The sequence below is a fragment of the Giraffa tippelskirchi genome, chromosome X, assembly GCF_054371585.1.
Source record: "Giraffa tippelskirchi isolate mGirTip1 chromosome X, T2T-mGirTip1v1.2.pri, whole genome shotgun sequence".
Lineage (NCBI taxonomy): Eukaryota > Metazoa > Chordata > Mammalia > Artiodactyla > Giraffidae > Giraffa > Giraffa tippelskirchi.
The window spans coordinates 84,274,126-84,297,026 of record NC_137289.1 but is presented as its reverse complement, the minus strand read 5'-3'; the positions used below and the strand labels follow the sequence as shown (position 1 = coordinate 84,297,026).

General features: G+C 42.0%; 1 protein-coding gene across 2 annotated transcripts in view; it reads right to left on the bottom strand.

The window, feature by feature from the left end:
• NEXMIF (neurite extension and migration factor) overlaps positions 1 to 20,558 on the bottom strand; it is a 175,455-nt gene extending 154,897 nt beyond the window's left edge. The window contains exon 1 of one of the 2 annotated variants that reach the window (XM_081566915.1): positions 19,977 to 20,558. The gene's annotated coding sequence lies outside the window, so the exon portion shown is untranslated. The remainder of the gene's footprint in view (positions 1 to 19,976) is intronic. The other variant, XM_081566914.1, reaches the window with a different exon arrangement.
• Positions 20,559 to 22,901: the final 2,343 nt, after the last annotated feature.

Here is a 22,901-nt window from a genome sequence, read left to right as displayed (position 1 = left end):
CAACAACTCTAATCACGTATGTGCATGTGTGTAGAAGTGATGTGGCTTAGTCAGGGATGGAGCCCCCTCCCACATAAATGCTGAGGAAGTTTAAACACTATTGTCCTGTCTGTGCTTCAGCTTGGAAAAATTGAACACCTGACCTCACTCCCATAGAACAGGGAAAACAATCACTATCTTTTCCTTGGGGTGGCTCTTGGGGTGAGAATTTGCTCCTCATGGGCCTGAGGGGTACCGCCTACCCTTGGAGGTTGAGGGATGTGTCAGGGTATCTCTTGGTCACACTCCAAATTTCTGACCACAATCTAACTGTTATATATGAATAATTCAGGAGCAGGAGCCCTGAAAATGTCAATCTAGATTTTGTTGTTGTGTAGAAGAACAAGATCTAGTCAAAGGACAGGAAACATCTTGCTGGGGAATATAGCATGGTCCTTGTTTCTTCTCTGCATAAGTCCCTCCCTATGCTATCGATATTTTAATGGTTATATAGCAAAAGTGTGCCTTAAAAATTATTCATTGGCAAGATTTCAATGTACAAATCTGTCTTTTGAAAACTGTGCATTATGACATTATAATGTTAAGTGGGGAAAAAAAACAAGGTACAACCACAGAAACATTAAAAACATACAGGAAAAATGTTCAGAAGATAAAAATATTAAATCGGGCAGTCCTTGATTTCTTCATTTTTACACTCTTCCATATTTCCCACACTTCATTAAAATGGAATTTTCATAACAAATGATTTCAGTTTTAGGTTTCTTTTTTCTCTTTTTTCACCATGGAAAGGTTTCATGTACAGGATATGGAGTCAGGGGTCTCAAATAAATTAGATGGACATGTGGCCTTGTTAAGTAAGTTTCCTTCTCTGGGCTTCAATTACTCCTTCAAAAAATGAGGTAGGAGACTGACAAGGCAGTATCCCTAGAGACCCTTCCAATTTTGCTCTTCAATGTTTTATAGCCAAAATCACTGAGCTGGCTGAGCTGCCTAAAGCCTTTGCAAATTGTTCTCTGGTCCTAAGAGCTATCAATTAGTTGGATTCTCCAATTTTCTTGTAATGTATTTAGGTATTACTTTATAATGAAAAATATCATGAAAACGTAAGGTACATGTAATTGACTCTACAATACAGCTAGAATGGGAAAAAGAAATGTAAAAAAGAAAATGGAATACATCCCTAAACAAGATGTTGAATGAAGGAAAAGAAAGCTAGCTGCAGAATAACACATACATTAGGATATTATTATTTATATAAATTAAGAAAGACACACAGGACAATTCTATATATTGCTTCTCACTCTCTCTTCAGTCCCTTGGTCATGTCTGACTCCTTGTCATCCCATGGACTATAGCCCACCAGGCTCCCCTGTCCATGGAATTCTCCAGGCAAGAATACTGGAATAGGTAGCCATTCCCTTCTCCCGGGTGATCTTCCCAACTCAGGGATCAAACCTGGGTCTCTTGCATTGCAGGCAGATTCTTTATCACTTGAGCCACCAGGGAAATCCATATGGGTATATAAATTATATGGAAGAATACATACCAAATTAATCTTTGCCTCTGGGAATGAGTGGAGAGGAATAGGGGATTGAATTTAACTTGTTTATAAGGTGTTATTTCTCCCACTGGGAAAAGAGCTAAAGCAAACTTTATGTTGAAAATGCTAACAGTTGTTGTGCAACATGAATAAGGTCTGGAGATCAGCTATACAACATAGTGCTTAGAGTTAACAATACTGTACACTTAAAGATTTGTTAAGTGGGTAGACATGTTAAGTGTTCTTACCACAATAAAAAAAAAATGTTAAGTTTGTCAATTCTGAGTCAAGATCCAGGTGTGTTTGTTATATTATTGATTCTCAATGTTTTTCAGTATTTTTCTAATCACTCAAAATAAAACATGCCATTTTTAAAAGCAAAAGGTTGATTATTTTTTTCCATATTTTTCAAAATCTGTTAAATGTTCATGGATTATTTTCATATATAGTAAATGAATTTAATCTCAAAACTAGGGAAATGGAAAAGAGAAAAGAGTAATGAGACAAAGAAAAATGAAAGAAGGGGTCACCAGAATGAGATACAGAGAAGCCCTGGGAGCCTCAGGAACTTTTGGCCCAAAAGTAACCAACAAACTCCATAAGCCAAAAATTTAATGAACGGACCTATTGCAAGATGGGGGCTTTTGGGTGTTCATCCCTCATCCCTTACTATACATATTTAAAACCCTACTCTGTCTCATTGATTTTCTGCAGACAGAAACTTCCAGTGAGTCTCCTCCAATTACCTAGCCTTTCAGGGACAAATTTTCCATCTTGCCTTCCAAGGCGGCTGCTACAACACCACAAATCACCTTCTGCCATCCTTTCTTGAGCCAAACTCCTACTGATTTCCAGAAATCATATGGGGAATATGACTTTCTGAATTTATTCCCTCACAGTACTCAGTTCACAATATTTTTTAAACTAAATGTCTTACTGTAAAAGTTGAACCTGCTGAAGATAAAAGCTTTTCCTTTTTCCTCTATTGTCCTTCCCCAAGCTAAATCCCCCTCATAGTCAGAAATGCCATTTTATCCTACAACTCTGAAGAAATTTCAATCATCTTGGTTCTTTGCTGCATACTGATTGACAATTTGATCCATTTGCTTTTATCAATTCACTGTCTCTTGACTTCTCCCAAGGCCCCTTTGTCAGTTCTTTCCCCCAGCCGTCCTTGCTTTCTGTGGGCACCTCACAATATAATATTTTTGAATGGCTCTTCCTACCCTGAACTTCTGCCACACGTAGGAGCCATAGCTCTTGGTTGATGTAACTGAAGTGCTGGTTCCAGACTTAAATCTCTAAGGGTAGCAGTGACCTTGCATCCAGCCACACAATATGCCAGGAAAGCAGCTATAGTCAAAGGAGATACGGATCATGGGCAACATCAAGTGGAAGGTTGAAGGCCCTGCTGATATGTGAACAGGGTAGGCTGTGAAGGCGAGGAAAAGTTAAATGGAATGGATGAACACAGGCTTCATGTGTTCAGAAGTGATAGTCCCTCTTACCTCACAATTCAGAGACCACTGACAGGGCAATCTAAGGGAAGGGATCAGGGCTTGGTATATAGTAATCACTCTGTCCCTGATTTACAGTATGGCTTTGTGAAATTCACTTTAAAGTACCAGAGACTCAATTCCCCCATCTGGAAAATGTTACCATCATGGAAATTGTTGCTGTGGGAAAAGACCTTGGAGATTAGCTCTTGACCGAGCCCTCATTTCACAGTTTGAAAACTCAGGCCCAGGAAAGGGAAGCAACTTGTCCTATGTGGTCTTCAATATTTACCTTTCTTAACTCCATGAGGTTGTTTGTGAGGTCACATGAAATAAAACATAGGAGCCCTTTGAATCCTCTAGAAGAGAGGGGCTATAGAATTCTAAGGTGTTATTTTTGGCAGCCTTAGTGCCTTTGGTCTCTTAACATAACTGTCTCATGAATGAAGACATACCAATCTTAGTTTTAATTTCCTCAGGACCACTGAACACACAGCTGTCTCTCTCAGCTGGCCATCTCAGCAACAAGCGCAAACAACAGCTCTCTGCCCTATCATCCACTGCTGCTTTTCCTACCTCAAACTATCCCAGCTGCTTGAGCATTCCTTCTATCTGACAGGCTGGAAACAACTGGTAGCCCCAGAGTCCTCCTCTGAACTCACTGTAGCCAATACTGCCTTACATCGTGTGACATCCAGCATTTCCATGCCATAAGTAGGACACATGGAGAAGGAAGAAGTTCATTATAAAGGGCCTTCTAGAGGGATCTCGGGAGTGAAAACAGAGCCATGCAAATCAGAGAAAGGCTGAAGAAAACCAAAGGACAGAGGGCAAAATAAAAAGCATACCTAGGATCATACTTTTTCTTTCAGTGCATACTATGCCAAAATGGCTCTTCATTTAAAAGAGCAATTTGAGGGTGTTCCTCTCTAGTATGTGGCCTGGCTGTGTGACTCAGAATTCTGGATTCTTAAGTCTAATAAGCTGATTTTTCAGAAAATAAAAGAACCCCGTTCCTGGCATTAGCTGCATCCACTTTAGGCCTCTATTAACCAATGGTGCTCAGTACTGGAAGATATAAAAGTCATATCTGAGGGTCGAATGGCAGAGGTGAGAATCAAAAAGGAGAGATTAGTCCACCTACTGCTTTTCAGCATCTTTCAGTAGTTGGCTAAAAGTGACTTGTCCCTTATGAATCATGAGTTATCAGGGTCAGCGATATCATGACATTACCATCTTATCTGGACAATAAACAAATGGGTTTTTCCATTTATTCAAGTGCTAAATATATGTACATGTAGCAACAAAAGCATTATTGAAATAAAGCAAAAAAAAAAAAAAAAACAGTGGCTTATAGGAAAAGGGTGAGATAAATGACGAGGAAGGCTAACTCTAGGTTCTCTTCCCAGATCTATATAGCAATATCCTGATCCTGGCCCCTCTGCTTAACTAGTGACCACTGTCTTCAAAATTAACTGGTGTATTTGCAGCCTCCTTCAGAGACAAAGTGACAAATTTGGAGTCTGGTTGCTCCTACTGTATTATTTCCATATGTCTGAGTAACAGACCAGGAATACTCACCTCTTCCCCACAAATGCACATATGGAAGGATCTAGGTGAGCCATGGTCCTGGATTTACAACCTACACCTTGATCTTGTGTTATCAAGTATGCCTACCTCTCTGTCTTCACAGCGTAACTTTCAAACTGTTTCTTCCTCAGATGACTGTCTTTTTGTTTAGCTTTAAGTCAAACCACATAAATCTGAAAAAAACTCATTGTAGCACTGCATAATTCCCTTTTCTTTCACTTATTTAGCCAAATGAATTTGACTATGTCATTTATGAAACATCTTAACATACCAAGGCCACAGCTTTACACATATAGGATTTGTTATGGGAAAATGCAATGTGACTTACAGACTATACATATAACATACATTAAATAGACAATGGATACACCTCTTCTCTTACTGAGATGTGAAGTACACAGGCAGCCCTACACAAACACCTGAAGATGTACTCACAAATATAGAGATCCAAGAAGGGAAAATGTTACTGAACTACCCCAAGAGGAAACTGAGAACACTGACTCTACGTTAAGGAAACTCCTACAAATCTAAGCGAAGAGAGACTTGAGAAGGCAACAGTTATGCCAGTGTACAAAGAAGCTGTGTAACAGGGTCTACTGACTCTTTGGGCCTTGGACAAAAAAGTGCCAACAAGTCAACACAGCTCTGTAAAGGACAGAGTCCTTTCACAAATGCCGCCCCCATGCAAACTGGCTAAGCATGCTGGAAGCCTCAAGTATCAGGACACAGGGGGTCACCAAGATGCCAAATAAACCCTAGATTCTACAAATCAACTGAATGCCTTTTTCATAACCTACTCTTTTCTGTTAATATTTCCTCAATCAACAGTTACTTCAGTCATAGAGGTGAAGTTTGTTGCTATGAATAAACAAACTTCTCCCCAATAGGAGAGAAATTCCCTTTAACAAAATAAAGTGCAACAGGAATCTGCAACATGTTATTCCACCTCTCTTACAAAGATTGAGAGGAAGAAACATATTTAATACTTGGTATAGTTTCTATCAACTCTCAGTTCAGTTCATTTCAGTCACTCAGTTGTGTCCTACTCTTTGCAACCCCATGAACTGCAGCACGCCAGGCCCCCCGTCCATCACCAACTCCCAGAGTTTACCCAAACTCATGTCCATTGAGTTGGCGATGCCATCCAACCATCTCATACTCTGTTGTCCCCTTCTCCTCCCACCCTCAATCTTTCCCAGCATCAGGGTCTTTTCAAATGAGTCAGTTCTTCGCATCAGGTGGCCAAAGTATTGGAGTTTCAGCTTCAACATCAGTCCTTCCAATGAACACCCAGGACTGATCTCCTTTAGGATGGGCTGGTTGGATCTCCTTGTAGTCCAAGGGACTCTCAAAAATCTTCTCCAACACCACAGTTCAAAAACATCAATTCTTCAGCACTCAGCTTTATTCACAGTCCAACGCTCACATCCATACATGGCTACTGGAAAAACCGTAGCCTTGACTATACGGACCTTTGTTGACAAAGTAATGTCTCTGTTTTTTAATATGCTGTCTAGGTTGGTCATAACTTTCCTTCCAAGGAGTAAGCGTCTTTTAATTTCATGGCTGCAATCACCATCCACAGTGATGTTGGAGCCCAAGAAAATAGTCAGTCACTGTTTCCACTCTTTCCCCATCTATCAACTCTGCTGCTGCTGCTGCTAAATTGCTTCAGTCGTGTCCGACTCTGTGCGACCCCATAGACGGCAGCCCACCAGGCTCCTCCGTTCATGGGATTTTCCAGGCAAGAGTACTGGAGTGGGGTGCCATTGCCTTCTCCATCTATCAACTCTACTATGTTGATAATGTCCAGTTGAGTTCCTTGTACACGTATCTTTGTAGTATTCATAGCACCATAGGCTTTGGAAACAAACCCAGCCACAGACCTCAAATCCAATAACTAGGTCCTTGTTGTATTCTACCTATGCCACAGTATCTCACACCAAACCTCAGTTCTTATAGGACCAGTCTTCCTTCCTCACCTCTGGTCTTCCTATGACAGCCATCTATATATGTATTGTTCAATATGGTAGCCACTAACCACATATGCTTATTAAGCACTTGAAATGTGACTGAATTCCAACCCCTCGTCAGAAGTAATGAGAAGCCCTGCCTCCAAATGTCAACAGAGGCTGAGGGGGGGACCTGAACTACCACTTCAACCTGTCAGTAACAAAGACATTACACTCCCTTCCCCTGCTGAAGCAATGTCAGAAAAAGCTAGCTAAAACAGAAGGTTTGAATAAGATCCTGAGTCTCATAATGTAATACAAAAATGTACAGGTTTCTATTAAAAATCACTTGTCATACCAAGAACCAGAAATATTTCAAGCTGAATGAAAACAGGAAATAAATAGATGTCGAAGCTAAGATGACAGCGATATTAGAATTAACTAGCAATGATTTTAAAACAGCCATGATAAAAATGCTTTGGTAATAAACTACAAATACTCTTAAAACAAATGAAAAATACAAAGTCTCAGCAAAGAAATATAAGATACATGCTTAATGACCAATTAAAATTTTTAGAAATTAAAAATACAATAATGAAAATTTTTAAAAATATCAATATATGGGCTCTAAAATATAATGAAGAGGACTAAGGAAAGAATTAGCTAACTTGAAGACCAAATGATAGAAATTATGCAATCTGAACAACAAAGAAACTCAAATTGAAAAATAATGAACAGGGTCTCTGTGGGACTATAAAGAAATATCTAACTTTCCTATCATTAGAGGAGGCCTGCAACAATGGGATAAAGAAAGGAGGACAGAAAAAGTATTCAAACAAATAATGGCTGAAAACTTCCCAAACTTGGCAAAAGACATAAACCTACAGATTCAGGAAGCTAAGAGTATATGCAGTGAAACACAGGAACACAGGGGAAATCAAGAAATCTAAGATGAAGGAAAACCAAGAGAATGTGTTGCTAACAAACCTGCACTAAAAGAATGACTAAAGGAAGGTCTCTAAACAGAAAGAAAAATATAAAAGAAGGAATCTTGAAACCTCAAGAAGTAAGATGGGACAACAGAAAGAGTAAACGTAAGAGTAAATACAATTGACTTTGCTTCTCCTGTTGAGTTCTCGCAATTATGTTTGACAATTGAAGCAAAAATCACGACACTGTCTGATGTAGCTCTAAATATATATAAAGGAAATATCTAGGACTATAATAGTATCAGTGAGGGAGGATACAAGGACTTAAAAGGAGGTAAGGTTTATTTAAGCAGGTGAAATGTTGATACTAGTAGACTGTGATAAGTTACGTACAGGAATTCTGGAAAATAGTGTCGCAGTTTCTTAAAAAACTAAACATACACTTACCATATGACCTAGTAATCACAGCCTTGGGCATTTTCCCCAGAGAAATGAAAACATGTTCATACAAAAAAACTTTATACTAACCTGTACAGCTTTCTTTGTAATAGCCAAAAACTGGACACAACCAAAATGTTCCTCAGGTAAATGGTTAAACAAACAGGTTTCAAGGTAGCTCAGTGGTAAAGAATCCACCTGCCAATGCAGGAAACAAAGGAGACCCAGATTTGATCCCTGGGTCGGGAAGATCCCTTGGAGAAGGAAATGGCAACCCACTCCAGTATTTACCAATATTTATGCATGAAGAATCCCATGGACAGAGAGACTGGTGGGCTGTAGTCTATGGAGTCACAGAGTTGGACACAACTGAGTGACTGAGTACACACACATGCAACCTGTACAGCTTTCTTTGCAAGAGCCCAAAACTGGGCACAACTAAAATGTTCCTAACAGGTAAATGGGTAAACAAACAGCAATATATACATACCATGGAATACTGCTTAACAGTATAAAGAAATTTACTATTTATACGCAAGACAACTTAGATCTCAAGGGCATTATACTGAGTGAAAAAAGCAAACCTGAAAAGGTCACATATTCCATGACTCTATCATTTTTGAAATGACACAACTATAGATTCATTTTTTAAAAAAATATTAGTGCCAGGGCTTAGGGATGGAAGGCGTGAGGGGGTGAATGTGACTGTAAAAAAAACAAAAAAAATAGGTAGCACAAGACAGATCTTTTTGGGTGATGGAATAGTACTTCATCTTGATTGTGTTAGTGGTACACAAATCTACACATGTAATAAAATGACATAGAACTAAACAAACCTGTTGTTCTAACATCAAGTTCAAGGTTTTGGTCTTATACTATAGTTAGGTAAGATTGAACTATTGGCAGAACTAGGTGAAAGGTACATAGGACCTCTCTGTCCTTGAAACTTCCTGTGAATCTATTATTTCAAAACGGAAAGAAAAAAAATCAAGTCACTGTCTCTACTATAACCTCTGAATATGTCAGGTTATATGGCACAGGGGAATTAATTGCAGATGGAATTAAGTTTGCAAATCAACTAACCTTGAGATGGGGAAATAATCCTGCGCTATTCATCCAAGTAGACTCAATGTAATTACCAAGGTCTTTAAAAGTAGAAGAGGGAGGCAGGAGAGTGAGCTGTCAGAGAAGGAGACGTGACAATGGAAGCAAGATTGAAGTGATGCAATGTAAGGACTCAATCCACTGTTGCTGACTTTGAGAATGTAGGGAAGTCATGAACCAAGAAATGCAGGCAGAATCTAGAAGCTGGAAAAGACAAGGAAATGGAGTCTCCCTTACAGCCTTCAGAAAGGAATACAGCCCTGCTCATAACTTAATTTTAGCCCAGTGAGACCTATTTCAGATTCTTGACCTCTAGAATTGTAAGATAATAAATTTATTATTTATTTATGTTGTTTTAAACCACTGAGTTTTTGGTAATTTGTTACAGTAGCTACAGGAAAATAATACAATCACCAACTAGGAGTTAAAAACTAACCCACTCAAAGGTGGCTTTTTGCAGAGAACATTCAATTCATTAGTCAGAAGTCTATAACTAAGGACTGTAATCCTGAGTCAATGGTCAATATACCAGGGCTAATGCAATCTGCAATTCCACATCACCAATGATATCAATAATAGAAATCTTGCCTCAGAATTGCAGGGAAAAGAAACATGCTACTCCTTATGAAGTGGGGCCTGCTAAGCCAACGCAAACATAAGAACAGAAGCATTTGTGCCATGGAGGCTGGAAATCTTGTTTCAGTTTAGCTAGAGGTTAACTGTTTGTCAGGGAATTTCCTCCTGGGTTAGTAAAGAGGGCATTTATACTTATTTTCAAACAGGGGGACTGTAGAAATCATAGGAAAAATGCATTAAATTCGAAAAAGGATGGGGTTAATAAAGTTGGGCGGCACAGGAGGAGTGATCGGTAGAGAGGTGAGAAGCGACTGCGGTGCAGGAGCAGCTAGCGGCAGTTGGGAGATATCCCACGTCCAAGGTCAGGGGCGGCAGCTTCACTTTCCTGGAGCAGCCGTGAAGAGACAGCCCATGTCCAAGGTAAGAGAAACCCAAGTAAGACGGTAGGCGCTGAGAGAGGGCATCAGAGGGCACACAGACGGAAAGCACAATCATGGACAACTAGCCAATCTGATCACATGGACCACAGCCTTGTCTAACTCAATGAAACTAGGCAATGCCATGTGGGGCCACCCAAGACAGACAGGTCATGGTGGAGAGGTCTGACAGAATGTGGTCCACTGGAGAAGGGAATGGCAAACCACTTCAGTATTCTTGTCTTGAGAACCCCATGAACAGCATGAAAAGGCAAAAAGATAGGACACTGAAAGATGAACTCCCCAGGTGGGTAGGTGCCCAATATGATACTGGAGATCAGTAGAGAAATAACTTAACAAAGAATGAAGGGATGGTGCCAGAGCAAAAACAACATCTGGTTGTGGATGTGACTGGTGATAGAAGCAAGGTCCGATGCTCTCAAGGGCAATATTGCATAGGAACCTGGCATGTTAGGTCCATGAATCAAGGCAAATTGGAAGTAGTCAAACAAGAGATGGCAAGAGTGAACGTTGACATTATAGGAATCAGAGAATTAAAATGGACTGGAATGGGTGAATTGAACTCAGATGACCATTTTATCTACTACTGTCGGCAGGAATCCCTTAGAAGAAATGGAGTAGCCGTCATAGCCAAACAAGAGTCTGAAATGCAGTACTTGGATGCAATCTCAAAAACGACAGAATGATCTCTGTTCGTTTCCAAGGCAAACCATTCAATATCACAGTAATCCAAGTCTATGCCCCAAGCAGTAATGCTGAAGAAGCTGAAGGTGAACGGTTCTATGAAGACCTACAAGACTTTTTAGAACACCCAAAAAAGATGTCCATTTCATTAGAAGAGACGGGAATGCAAAACTAGGAAGTCAGGAAACACCTGGAGTAACAGGCAAATTTGGCCTTGCCAAGCTTTGCCAACAGAATGCACTGGTCATAGTAAACACCCTCTTCCAACAACACAAGAGATGACTCTACACATGGACATCACCAGATGGTCGACACTGAAATCAGATTGATTATATTCTTTGCAGCCAAAGATGGAGAAGCTCTATACAGTCAGCAAAAACAAGACCAGGAGCTGACTGTGGCTCAGATCATGAACTCCTTATTGTCAAATTCAGACTTAAACTGAAGAAAGTGGGGGAAACCACTAGACCATTCAGGTATGACCTAAATCAAATCCTTTATGATTATACAGTGGAAGTGACAGATTTAAGGGACTGGATCTGATAGACAGAGTGCCTAATGAACTATGGACAGAGGTTCGTGACATTGTACAGGAGATAGGGATCAAGACCATCCCCAGGAAAAAGAAATGCAAAAAAGCAAAATGGCTGTCTGAGGAGGCCTTACAAATACCTGTGAAAAGAAGAGAAGCAAAAAGCAAAGGAGAAAAGGAAACATATTCCTATCTGAATGCAGAGTTCCAAAGAATAGCAAGAAGAGATAAGAAAGCCTTTCTCAGCAATCGATGCAAATAAATAGAGGAAAACAATAGGGTGGGAAAGACTAGAGATCTCTTCAAGAAAATTAGAGATACCAAGGGAACATTTCATGCAAAGATGGGCTCAATAAAGAACAGAAATGGTATGGACCTGACAGAAGCAGAAGATATTAAGAAGAGGTGGCAAGAATACACAGAAGAACTGTACAAAAAAGATCTTTATGACCCAGTTAACCCCAATGGTGTGATCACTAACCTAGAGCCAGACATCCTGGAATGTAAAGTCAAGTGGGCCTTAGGAAGCATCACTACGAACAAAGCTAGTGGAGGTGATGGAATTCCAGTTGAGCTACTTGAAACCCTCGAAGATGATGCTGTGAAAGTGCTGCACTCAATATGTCAGCAAATTTGGAAAACTCAGCAGTGGCCACAGGACTGGAAAAGGTCAGTTTTCACTCCAATCCCAAAGAAAGGCAATGAAAAAGAATGCTCAATTGCACTCATCTCACATGCTAGTAAAGTAATGCTCAAAATTCTCCAAGCCAGGCTTCAACAATACATGAACTGTGAACTTCCAGATGTTCCGCTGGTTTTAGAAAAGGCAGAGGAACCAGAGATCAAATTGCCAACATCCTCTGGATCATCGAAAAAGCAAGAGAGTTCCAGAAAAACATCTATTTCTCCTTTATTGACTATGCCAAAGCCTTTGACTGTGTGGATCACAATAAACTCTGGAAAATTCTGAAAGAGTTCAGAATACCAGGCCACCTGACCTGCCTCTTGAAAAACCTGTATGCAGGTCAGGAAGCAACAGTTAGAACTGGACATGGAACAACAGACTGGTTCCAAATAGGAAACGGAGTACGTCAAGGCTGTATATTGTCACCCTGCTTATTTAACTTCTATGCAGAGTACATCACGAGAAACGCTGGGCTGGAAGAAGCACAAGCTGGAACAAGATTGCTGGCAGCAATATCAATAAGCTCAGATATGCAGATGACACCACCCTTATGGCAGAAAGTGAAGAAGAACTAAAGAGCTTCTTGATGAAAGTGAAAGAGGAGAGTGAAAAAGTTGGCTTAAAGCTCAACATTCAGAAAACTAAGATCATGGCATCTGGTTCCATCACTTCCTGGGAAATAGATGGGGAAACAGTGGCTGAGTTTACTTTTGGGGGCTCCAAAATCACTGCAGATGGTGATTGCAGCCATGAAATTAAAAGAACCTTACTCCTTAGAAGGAAAGTTATGACCAACCTAGACAGCATATTAAAAAGCAGAGACATTACTTTGCCAACAAAGGTCTGTCTAGTCAAGGCTATGGTTTTTCCAGTGGTCATGTATGGATGTGAGAGTTGGACTGTAAAGAAGCTGAGTGCTGAAGAATTGATGCTTTTTAACTGTGGTGTTGGAGAAGACTCTTGAGAGTCCCTTGGACTGCACGGAGATCCAACCAGTCCGTCCTAAAGGAGATCAGTCCTGGGTGTTCATTGGAAGGACTGATGCTGAAGCTGAAACTCCAATACTTTGGCCATCTGATGTGAAGAACTGACTCATTTGAAAAGACCCTGATACTGGGAAAGATTGAGGGCAGGGGGAGAAGGGGACGACAGAGGATGAGATGGTTGGATGGCCTCACCGACTCAATGGGCATGATTTTGGGTGGGCTCCGAGAGTTGGTGTTGGACAGGGAGGCCTAGCATGCTGCAGTTCATGGGTCGCAAAGAGTTGTACACGACTGAGCGACTGATCTGAACTGAACTGAATAAAGTTGGTAAAAAAAAAAAAAAACTCAGCAGAAACAAGCTAAACTTTTATAAGACAGGAGAATCTGTTTCACTCTTTTCTCTTCCTCAGTATCCTAGTGCTTAGCACATAGTAGATGCTCTAAATGTTTGCTGAATCGAATTAGAAATGATCATTAATGGGTCCTTTCAGATTTAGAGTTCCATTAGTCCTCATACTCTGCCATTCTCCAAACTGCTAAGAATAGAAACAAAGGGATAGGCAAGAAATATTTATTCATAGATAGGAATAGCATATATTCTTACCATTGCAATTGCATAGCTCATATGTGGCATGCTTGCAGAGGTTAAGGAGCATTGCCTTTAATATACGATGTTAGATTTCCAGGATGGCTAACATTGCAAAAGGCCCATGAGTCCCAAGGGTCCTTATGACATCTGGACACCACCTCCCTCTCTGGCTCCATCAACATACTTAACAATCAGTGCTAGCAAGAGTTTCCTATTTTTGTCAAGACAAAATTTCTCTTTGGCTAAGAGAAATATATAGAGATAGAGAACTGAAGAGAGAGCAATGGAGGCAAGTAAGTGTGAATGAGCTTTTATGTAATGTATTTTATATATTAATAATGAACTTGCAGAGGTTGAGTGTTGAACAAAATCTGAAAGTTAACAAGTCAAAGATTTGGAGAAACTAGCCCTGACTTGGCTTTGGTGAGAACAGCAACAGCAGAATGAGTACTAAGTGGCTCTTTCATAATAAAAAGAATGCCTGTGAAGGCTAATCAAAAAAATGCTTATAATGGTAGCTGAGAGATGTAAACCACAAGTATACTAATAACAGGCTTTTTTGAAAAAGTCGTCTTCATGTCTTCCCTTTCAAGTTACCTTGACGATGACAGTCATGCGACAGGAATTCTTGTAACAACTGGGCAAAGGCTAGTGCAGAGGTTTTTAACTCACAATGTATGGTTGGACTTCCTGAAAACGCATGAAACTGTCATATCCTTAAATCAGCACAATTCTGAAGAGAGTATCCTTGGCATTCATCAAATTTTCATAAGAGTTCATGCAAAAAAAAAAAAGGGTAGGAACCACTGAGCTAGACAGTGATGGCCCATTTTTTCTACTCCCCTACTTAGTAAAACTCTTCTTTAGAATGTGTTCTAGTAACTTAGTAAATAAAGAGACAGAGGGTCTCTGTTTAAGCAAGTTGCAGAGACCTGGTCTCTGGGTTAATAAATCACATGGATGCCTGGAGTGACATGGCAAATATTGGAAAGGAAGATGGGAAGAATTCATTAGCACCACAAAATTTAAGTTACTGCAATAGACAGGAAAGAAAAGATCATTATTGACATTTCAACTCAAATTCACATGTGGATTTCACCTTTGGGATCATCCTCCTGCCACCTCACCAGGTTCTGGACAGTCTCCCAAGCCCTAGATATCAGCTGATAGGTATGTGTTCAGGAAATGTGGACTCATTTTGACAGTGGCCTAAGTAAAGCTCAATTATGAAGGGAAAGCTTGAAAACATCTGCAAAAGCAACTCTAAATGACTTCACATTTTCTTCTCGTCTACATTGTTTCTTTTCCATAGCAGGCCAGATTTGGCCTGCGGGCTATAGTCTCTTTTGACTCTGGCCCTAGATCAATGAAAACCAATCACAGATACTTAAGACTGGAAGGCAGTTTAAAAAGTCATCTTGTCCATTACAGAAAAAACAAATGGAAATATACATAATATATGTAATATGTATATATATATTTCATTCATATATTTGTATATTTGGCAAAACCAATATTTGGCAAACTATTCTGGACACAGAAGTACCTGTGAACTTCTCAAAACATGTTCTAAAAAGAAACTAACACAGCACTGTAAATCAACTATACTCCAACTAAAAAAAAAAATGTTTTTTAAAAGAAGAATTCAGGGAATTTCATAATTTCACTGCAGGGCCCTGGATTCGATCCCTGGTCAGGGAACTAAGATGCTACATGCTACAGGGAGGGCTAAATAAATAAATATTTAGAAAAGAATAATTCACATTTCAGTTGCTACCACTCTTTTTTGTCTTACAACTATTCATACTATGGTCAGGATGATCTTTCTAAACCCAAATGCCTTCTGATATGCTTTAAGCCTATAAACTATTACCAGTCTTTCATGAAAGAACAGTCACTCTCCAGTGAGCAGACAACACCTGTTTGTGTGTGCATGTGTGTGTATGTAGACGCACAAATGCATTTTGGAGGGATATCTTTAGATCCAATAATCTAACTCCATCAAGCCCAAAGCTTGAATCATTTCTTGTATTCTTATCCTCCAGAAAGACTTCTTAGCTAGGAAAAAGACAGACTGAACTAGTTAAGGGATTATGACATTTTCAAAGCTCATTCAGATTTTACAAATATAACCACCTCCCCAAACCAAGAAGCACATTTGATTTAAAAGTGACCTATAGTTAGGGTGACCATAGAAACTTTTTGTCCAAAATGGAACACTTGAGAGTAAAATAAGTATGCTGGGACAACCAGGTATAATCCACAACATATGGCCACCCTACTTACAATCTTCCATGGAAGAAATGCTTTAACTTACCCTCAACAAAATGAATCTCTATTCCTTGTTGTCAATAGAGGATGGCTTAACACTACTCTAGTAGTCATGCCCACAGTATAATCTTGTTCTCTAACCTCTAAACCTCCCCAGGTTAAACATTAGGAGCAACTTCTTGCTTAGGCTAGCCACATAAAACTTAAGATGGGCTATTGAGGGAGAGAGGTATAACTTTTAAATGGGATTTTGGGGTGTTTGAGAAAATCGTAAATCATTAACTATGTCAAAATCACCCTACTGAAGATGGAGAAATGACTTATGAAGTTCCTTTTAGAAAAATTAAAATTATGTTCGTAGTAGTTGATCCTGAAGACATCAGTCCTTTTTCTACTGGAGAACAAGAGAGGGAAAGACATTGAGCCACAGTGCTTATCTATAGAAAATGAGACCAAAAGGAACACATTCCTTAGCAGAGGCCTGCAAACCACAGTAGGCAATGAGGGACTGGCCTCACCCTCAAGTGCAGTTGGCCCAGAAAAGGCCTTACCATCAGTAAAAGGCAGCTTCCTCCCACACTCCACTTTCCTGGTTGACCCCACCCCAGACCACATTCCCCAACATTTAATGTGCTACTGTGGCACAAGGACAGTGTTGTTTGAGAAGAGAGGAAAGTTCACCTCTGTCTAAAATGAAATTTTCTGGGAGAGAGAAAAGGTCTGAGGTTAAAGGTAGCTTCGAGTGATACTGTTTTGTCCAGTTCCCTTTGTTTTGTTTCCAAGCAGCCCTGGAGAAGTGGCATGAAGAACCCAACCAAGTTCCTTGTGTCTAACCATATGACATTGGGTTTGAAAAGGTGTTTTCTGGTTGAGAAATTGTCAATTAGGGAGCTAGCTGATGGGAAACTTTTCAGAGGAGGCAATGGGGAAGAAAAGAAATTAAAATGTCCAACTCTGAAGTTTTTACAATAGGAAAAGTAGGAAAGCCAGATGACCTATTCCTTAGTATATCATTTCCCTTCCCTATCATCTAGTTTGGTTCTTCTCTCCTTTTGCTTACTGCAAGAAGGAACACCTAAACCATATATGTGCCACCAGATAAATAAGTTTAAAGATAATATAACAGAATCAAAGGCCAATTAGAATCTCCTTTTATCCCTTTACTAAGGGTTTGGAGAAAAACAAAGTATTCACTAGAACTGGACTTAAGAACACAGAAACTGCAATCAATGGTTCTTTGGTTAGGCTGGTACCTCTCCTAAGCAAATTCTTCTGTGCAACTGGGATCTCTACCAGTGATTGTGTCAGAAAGTCATGAGCATATATGTTTAAAATCCAGCCCTTATCACTTTTTTTCATGTCTCTTCTCTCACCTCCTAAACACAAGCAACACTGCCACATCTTTATCTGTCTCTGTTCACTGAGTAGTTTACAGGTAATCAGACAATTGTGAAAAAAAGAAAAAGGGAAGAGAGTCAGACTGAATAAAACGGAGAGAAAGCAGCAGTGTGCTGTACTTGTTTGACTTTGGCAACAAGGTGTAATAGGTTTGCTTGTGTGTGTGTGTTTCAAAAAGCATTGATGCATCGAATATTTATTCACTGAACAGGTTGATTTATTTAAAAGACTTGACATATGTCGGATTCTACCATGTGCTTACATAATTGTTACCCATTTATCAGAGCTGTTATTTAGCCAAATATTTGTTTTAAAAGCATTTTCCTTTAAATGACTTTCTCTAGCCCACTGCACAATCAATCCATGGTTCATTTTAATTATGTAATGTTATGTTACATTATGTTAACAACAGCTATTTGGTGGAGGTCTCTGAAATCTCATCTTCCAGGGCCATTTCATCTCCATCCAAAATCTATTTCTTTTTCCCCTTGTAATAAATTCTGGTTAAAATCACATCATAGGGAACATTTTAAAAATATGTATAATGCTTTTTCATGTTATGCTATTTTACACTTTTGATTTCCAGAAAAAATGCAGTTTCTCAACATTCTGCTAAAATCACAGATCTGAATATTAATAACCTAAAAAACTGGCTATAAGGACAAAAGTATGATTGTGTGTGTTGAGGGTGTGTGTCTGTGGGGTGTGGAAAAGCAGTTGGAACAGCAATGGGAGAGCTAGGTGGATAACTAAAATAAGAGAAAGTAAATGGAATCAAATTTCAAAACAAATTTTGTTGAATCACCTTTCTCCATCTGAATACATGTGCAGAAAGAATTATATTTTTTCAACTCAAATGCATTCAGTTTATCTAGGTTCTGTGGGAGGTGAAATATTAGAAGGAATTTCCAAGAAACAAAAATGTTTAATCACTAGCTGCCATGCCTAGTTTGAGTTCCTCTACTGTAAATATGCCATCTGCAAAGGCAAGAGGCTTGTTTTGACCTCCCAGGTCAAGAAGTGTGGGGACTAGTAAAGATGAGGTGTGGGAGGGAGGAAGGGAAATCCCACCATCACACAAGTGAATCTCTGACCTAGTAAGCAAATACGTTTTTGTTGTTACTGTTGGATAAAATGTACAAGTCTTCCAGAAATTAGACACTGTAATAAAAATGTACCAGCCCAAATTTAAATTGCTCACTAGACAGATGGTTAATTATATTCACAGCCACATATTTCACTGGGATAGAGTTTCAGACACTCAGCCAGTTTTATTTGATTAGCCGGTTTCCCAGTTAATATGTAAAATGACAGTTACTTAGGGCTTTTTTGTTACCTTCTAAAAATATATTTTAAATAAGTATAAATTCTCCTCAGCCATGACAATTTCATGGCTGTAAGTAAAACGTTTGGTCATGTTAACCTATGTGTAAAAGATGTAAGAGAGATTCATCCCTCGAAACCCAAATGGTCTCTATAGTTCAGAGAAGACCACTGGAGCACATTTTCTCACCAAGCAAAATATCTCAGCAACTATCAGCACACTCTTCTCCACGATCAGAAACAACAGAAGAGATATTCAAATCCCAGGGTAAAGTGTTTTAGATGCTTTTTAAAAACAGCCCTGGGAGGCCTACACACAAATCATGTCTTTGCAGATAACAGTGTAGAAAATGGAATGCTAGGAAAAGGCCACAGAGCTAAGTATATTGCTGTGCACAGAATTCAACAATATGCTGGGAGCCGAAACCCAGAAGCAAAATACCAAACCCACTTATTCCAAAATGCAAACAGAAGCTCGAAGAAAATCAAATGTGTTGGTGTCGAAATGGGGATGCCATTTTTTTTTCACTTAGAAAAAAGACAGAAAACCTTGGGCGGGTTATTCGGTCCATCATGGATCAGACAGAAGCAGTCATGCTGAAACCATTGGATTCCTCAGCAGAACGGCGCCAACTCAGCGGCGCGTTTTCCACACTTTCCCAGAGCCTGGCCCGGCTCCCCGTGTGGGCTCGAGGCCTCCCCGCCCCACCGGGTGTGAGAGAGCGGAGCGGCCGTGTGCTGCCGGGCGCGGCAGAGTGAAGCGCCAGAAGCCACGCAGGAAAGCGTCGATTCGACTGCCACCGAGAGCGGGAAGGGGCAATGGGCCAATTACGCAAAGGTGACATGCCGCGTGGGGCTCTACAGGGCTCCCAACTTAGATCTGCCCACGGCCTTGGTTCGTTGGCGAGTGTTCAGTGGCGCTCTGTGGTCGCCAGTGCAGCCCAGCGGGCACGGAAGGTGTCGGCGACGGCGCTTCGCACCTTTGGCCCTGACTCCTGATCGCGGCCGCCTCGTGGGTTTGCCCGCTGACACCGGAGAGTGCAATGTTAGTGCCCGTTCCCCAGCCAGGATCTCCCCGGCGCCGGCCCGCAAGGAGGCGGCACTCAGCTGGTCCCCGCCGCCCCGCTCTGAGCGCTGTGGCTCCGGCCCGCTCGCTTCCCCTCCCCCTCGCCGCCACCCCCTCCCCCGGCGCAAGCACACAGGCCTTTCCTAGATTGCAGTGCCTGTCGGGACTAACCGGGATCTCTCGCCCTCGCGGCCTCACTCCCTCATATACAGACAGACACACGCACGCCATTCTCACACAGACGTCCTCCCTTCTGTTTCCCCTTCTTCCTCTTCTCGCTCGGCTTCCCCCAATGCGTTCCACCCCCTGCCGCCGCCACCCCGCGTCAACGGGGAAGCCGGCGAGAAGGCCGGGGGCTGGATGGCAGCGCTTGTACTCACCTCCCAGGCCGACTCCGGAGACACGCGTCGCCGGCGGACTCAGGCAGCTGGCGCTGGGGCTAGCGCGGCCGCAGTCAAGGCTGGGCTGCTGCCGTCGCCGCAGCTGTTCAAGCTGTCCCCGCCGCCGCTGTTGCTACTGCTGCCGCCGCCGCCGCCGCCTCTGCCTCAGCTCCATGCGCCGGGCCCGCCAGGTGGACGCGCCTCTCTCCCTCAGGCGCCGCCGCCGCGGCGGTGCTGGATGGCTTCAGAGCTGTCTGGTTATGGCCCTAAAACTCAGCGCCTCAGTGGCCGCCGGCTGCTCCTGGGGTCCGCTCTTCTAGTGCACCGCCGCCTGCTCCGGCCGGGGCTATCTCACCAGTGGGCTGCGCGCGCGGCGCTGGAGCCTGCTGAGTGCCGTGGCTGCGGCCGTCCGCAGGAGGGGAGAGAGGAGGGCGGCTGCTACTGCCGCTATCGCTGTTAAAGCTATTGCTAAATGCTGCTACTGTCGCTACTGCCACTGCTGTGGCGGCGGCTGCTGCTGCTGCTGCTGCTGATGCTACTGGTTTTCCTTCCCGGGTTCTCCCCCTGCCTCTTCCCCACTCCTCCTCCCCCCCTCCTCACTTTCTCCACCTCCTCCTCCTCCCCCTTCTCCTCCCTCGCCGCTTTTCTCAGAGCCTCTGCGGGCGCTGCCTGGTCTCCTCTTCTCCGTGAGCTGCCTCTGCCCATTCAGAAAGGTGCCCAGAGTGGGATTGCCTCGGCTGCCACCATCGCTATTGCCCCTGCCATTGTTTCCTCCAACACGGCTCTTCTTGCTGGACCCGTTCCCCCATCTACCTCCCTTCCCTTCCACAGCCCTCCTTTTTCCTCCCGCGCTCTCTTTACCCTCTCTACAGTCCCTTCCCATGTGCCCCCTCCCACTTTGTCCGTCTGTCCCTCCCTCCCTTCAGGCTCCCGGGAGCGCGCACTGCGCGGCCACCTGTCATAAAGGGCGCGCACCCCCTTCCCCACCCCCACCCCGCCCCCCACTTTCATTCTCGCAGCCAGTCCAGTCCACCGCGCCAGTGGCGCGTTCTTCCCCGCCAGACACGCAGCTGGACATCACTCTCACACGCCTTTTAGGGTAGTTATGTGTGCAGAGAGGGCGCTCTGAAGTTTGGGGAAGAATATTTCAATGTTCAAAGGAGACGCTTCTCCCACCAAGCGTCTAACCATTCAACCTCTACCTACCCTTAACTTCAGAGTCTAGGCCCTCAGGAGGGTGAGTTGTGTTAGAAGGGCTGGATGGAGGGCCATTTTCCAGAGAACTGGAGATGGCTGGGTTTTGTTTGTTTGTTTGTTTTGTTTTGTGGGTTGTTTTTTTTTTTTTTTTTTTTGTAATGAAGAAGAGGAGGGAACATGAATATGCCTGGAAGGAAATGGGATGTACCTGACTGCTGTCCTAGAGAAATCCCTTAGGTGGTCATTTACCATCGGAATTCATGGGAACCCAACAGGAAAAGCAAGCAACTGGAGAGCAACGTAGAAAGGACCATTCAGCACTCCTGGAACCCTGAGTGTAAGGTTGGGGCCTAAGCCCCTGAGTCATCACCACTAAGAACCAGGGCAAATGATGGAAAGGTTAAGTGCTAGAACAGAAGGTATAAAACTAAGCTACTTTCTGTGCACTTGTTCCAGCAAGCCTTTACCAAAGCACAGTTTCTCCTACCTGGCAGGGCCCAATTTCAGGTGTATTTGCTGCCACAGCTTCAACCTCATTTTGCTGCCAAGGTTCAGGCTTTGAGACCTTATATATGCAACTCTCACCATCACCCTCAGCAGAACCTCTATGACCTGTCACACAATCCTTCTTCAGAAAAGCACAGATTGGGAGGGTCTGTTTCCCTTTCCCTGGCAAAGCAGGAAAGACAAATGTTCTAGATATCCCATTGCCAACAAGGTCTGGGTTACCTTTTCTAGTCTGAGGCACTCTCCACGAGTCTTTCTTCACTGAGAAGTAGTGTCTGGGCACAGGGAGTCATTTTACAATTCCTCATCTCCATGCCTTGGGTTCTGCCATTCCACCTGCTTGGAACACTCTTGTCCTTTCTCCCTATCGTTTTATAGCTGTTAAACTCATCCATAAATAATAGCTCATCTACAAGTAATTGATAATTATTGAGTTCCTAATATGTGCCAGATTCTATGCTAAGCAATTTACATGAATTATTTTATTTAAGCCTCGCAACAAAAACAATTTTATTATTCCCATTTTACAGATGAGAAAATTGAGTCACAAAGAAGGTACATATATGTATCTTGAGAATAAAAAGAATATCTTCTTTATCTTGCATTTGTCAGGCACTGTGAGAATATATTCGCGTCTTTCAGGCACTGGGGTAAATGTGAAGAAAAATAAGATTTGGCCTCTTCCCTCAAAAACAAACAAAAAGGTTAAACATGTGAAATGCCATGCCACCTCTCTATTGGCTGGATCTCAGTGGCCACAATGGATTGCTATTTTCCCGTTGTTGGAAAGCACGTTGTTTTCACCTGTATTAACCACATATGCTAGTTTTCCTTTCAGAATTAGTCACTTTTTAGTTACCAGTTCTAATTTGTGTCAATGACCTTCACCTAGAAAGTACCAGGAACACACCCAAAGTTGAACAAGTTAGGTTTATTACTTGTTATGGTGAGGGAGAATGCACACCATAGATGTTATGGGCTGAAGTGTTTCCCCTTCCAAATTCATATGTTGAACCCTAACTCCTAAATACCTCAGAATGTATTTGGAGTTGCATCTTCAAAGAGGTGATTAAGTTAAAATGAAGTGGCTAGGGTGAGCCCAAATCCAGTATGACTGGTGCCCTTATAAGAGGAGAAAATTTGGACATACAAAGAGACACTAGGGGCACATGAGTACAGAGCAAAGATCATGTGCAGATACAACAAGAAGGCAGCCATCTG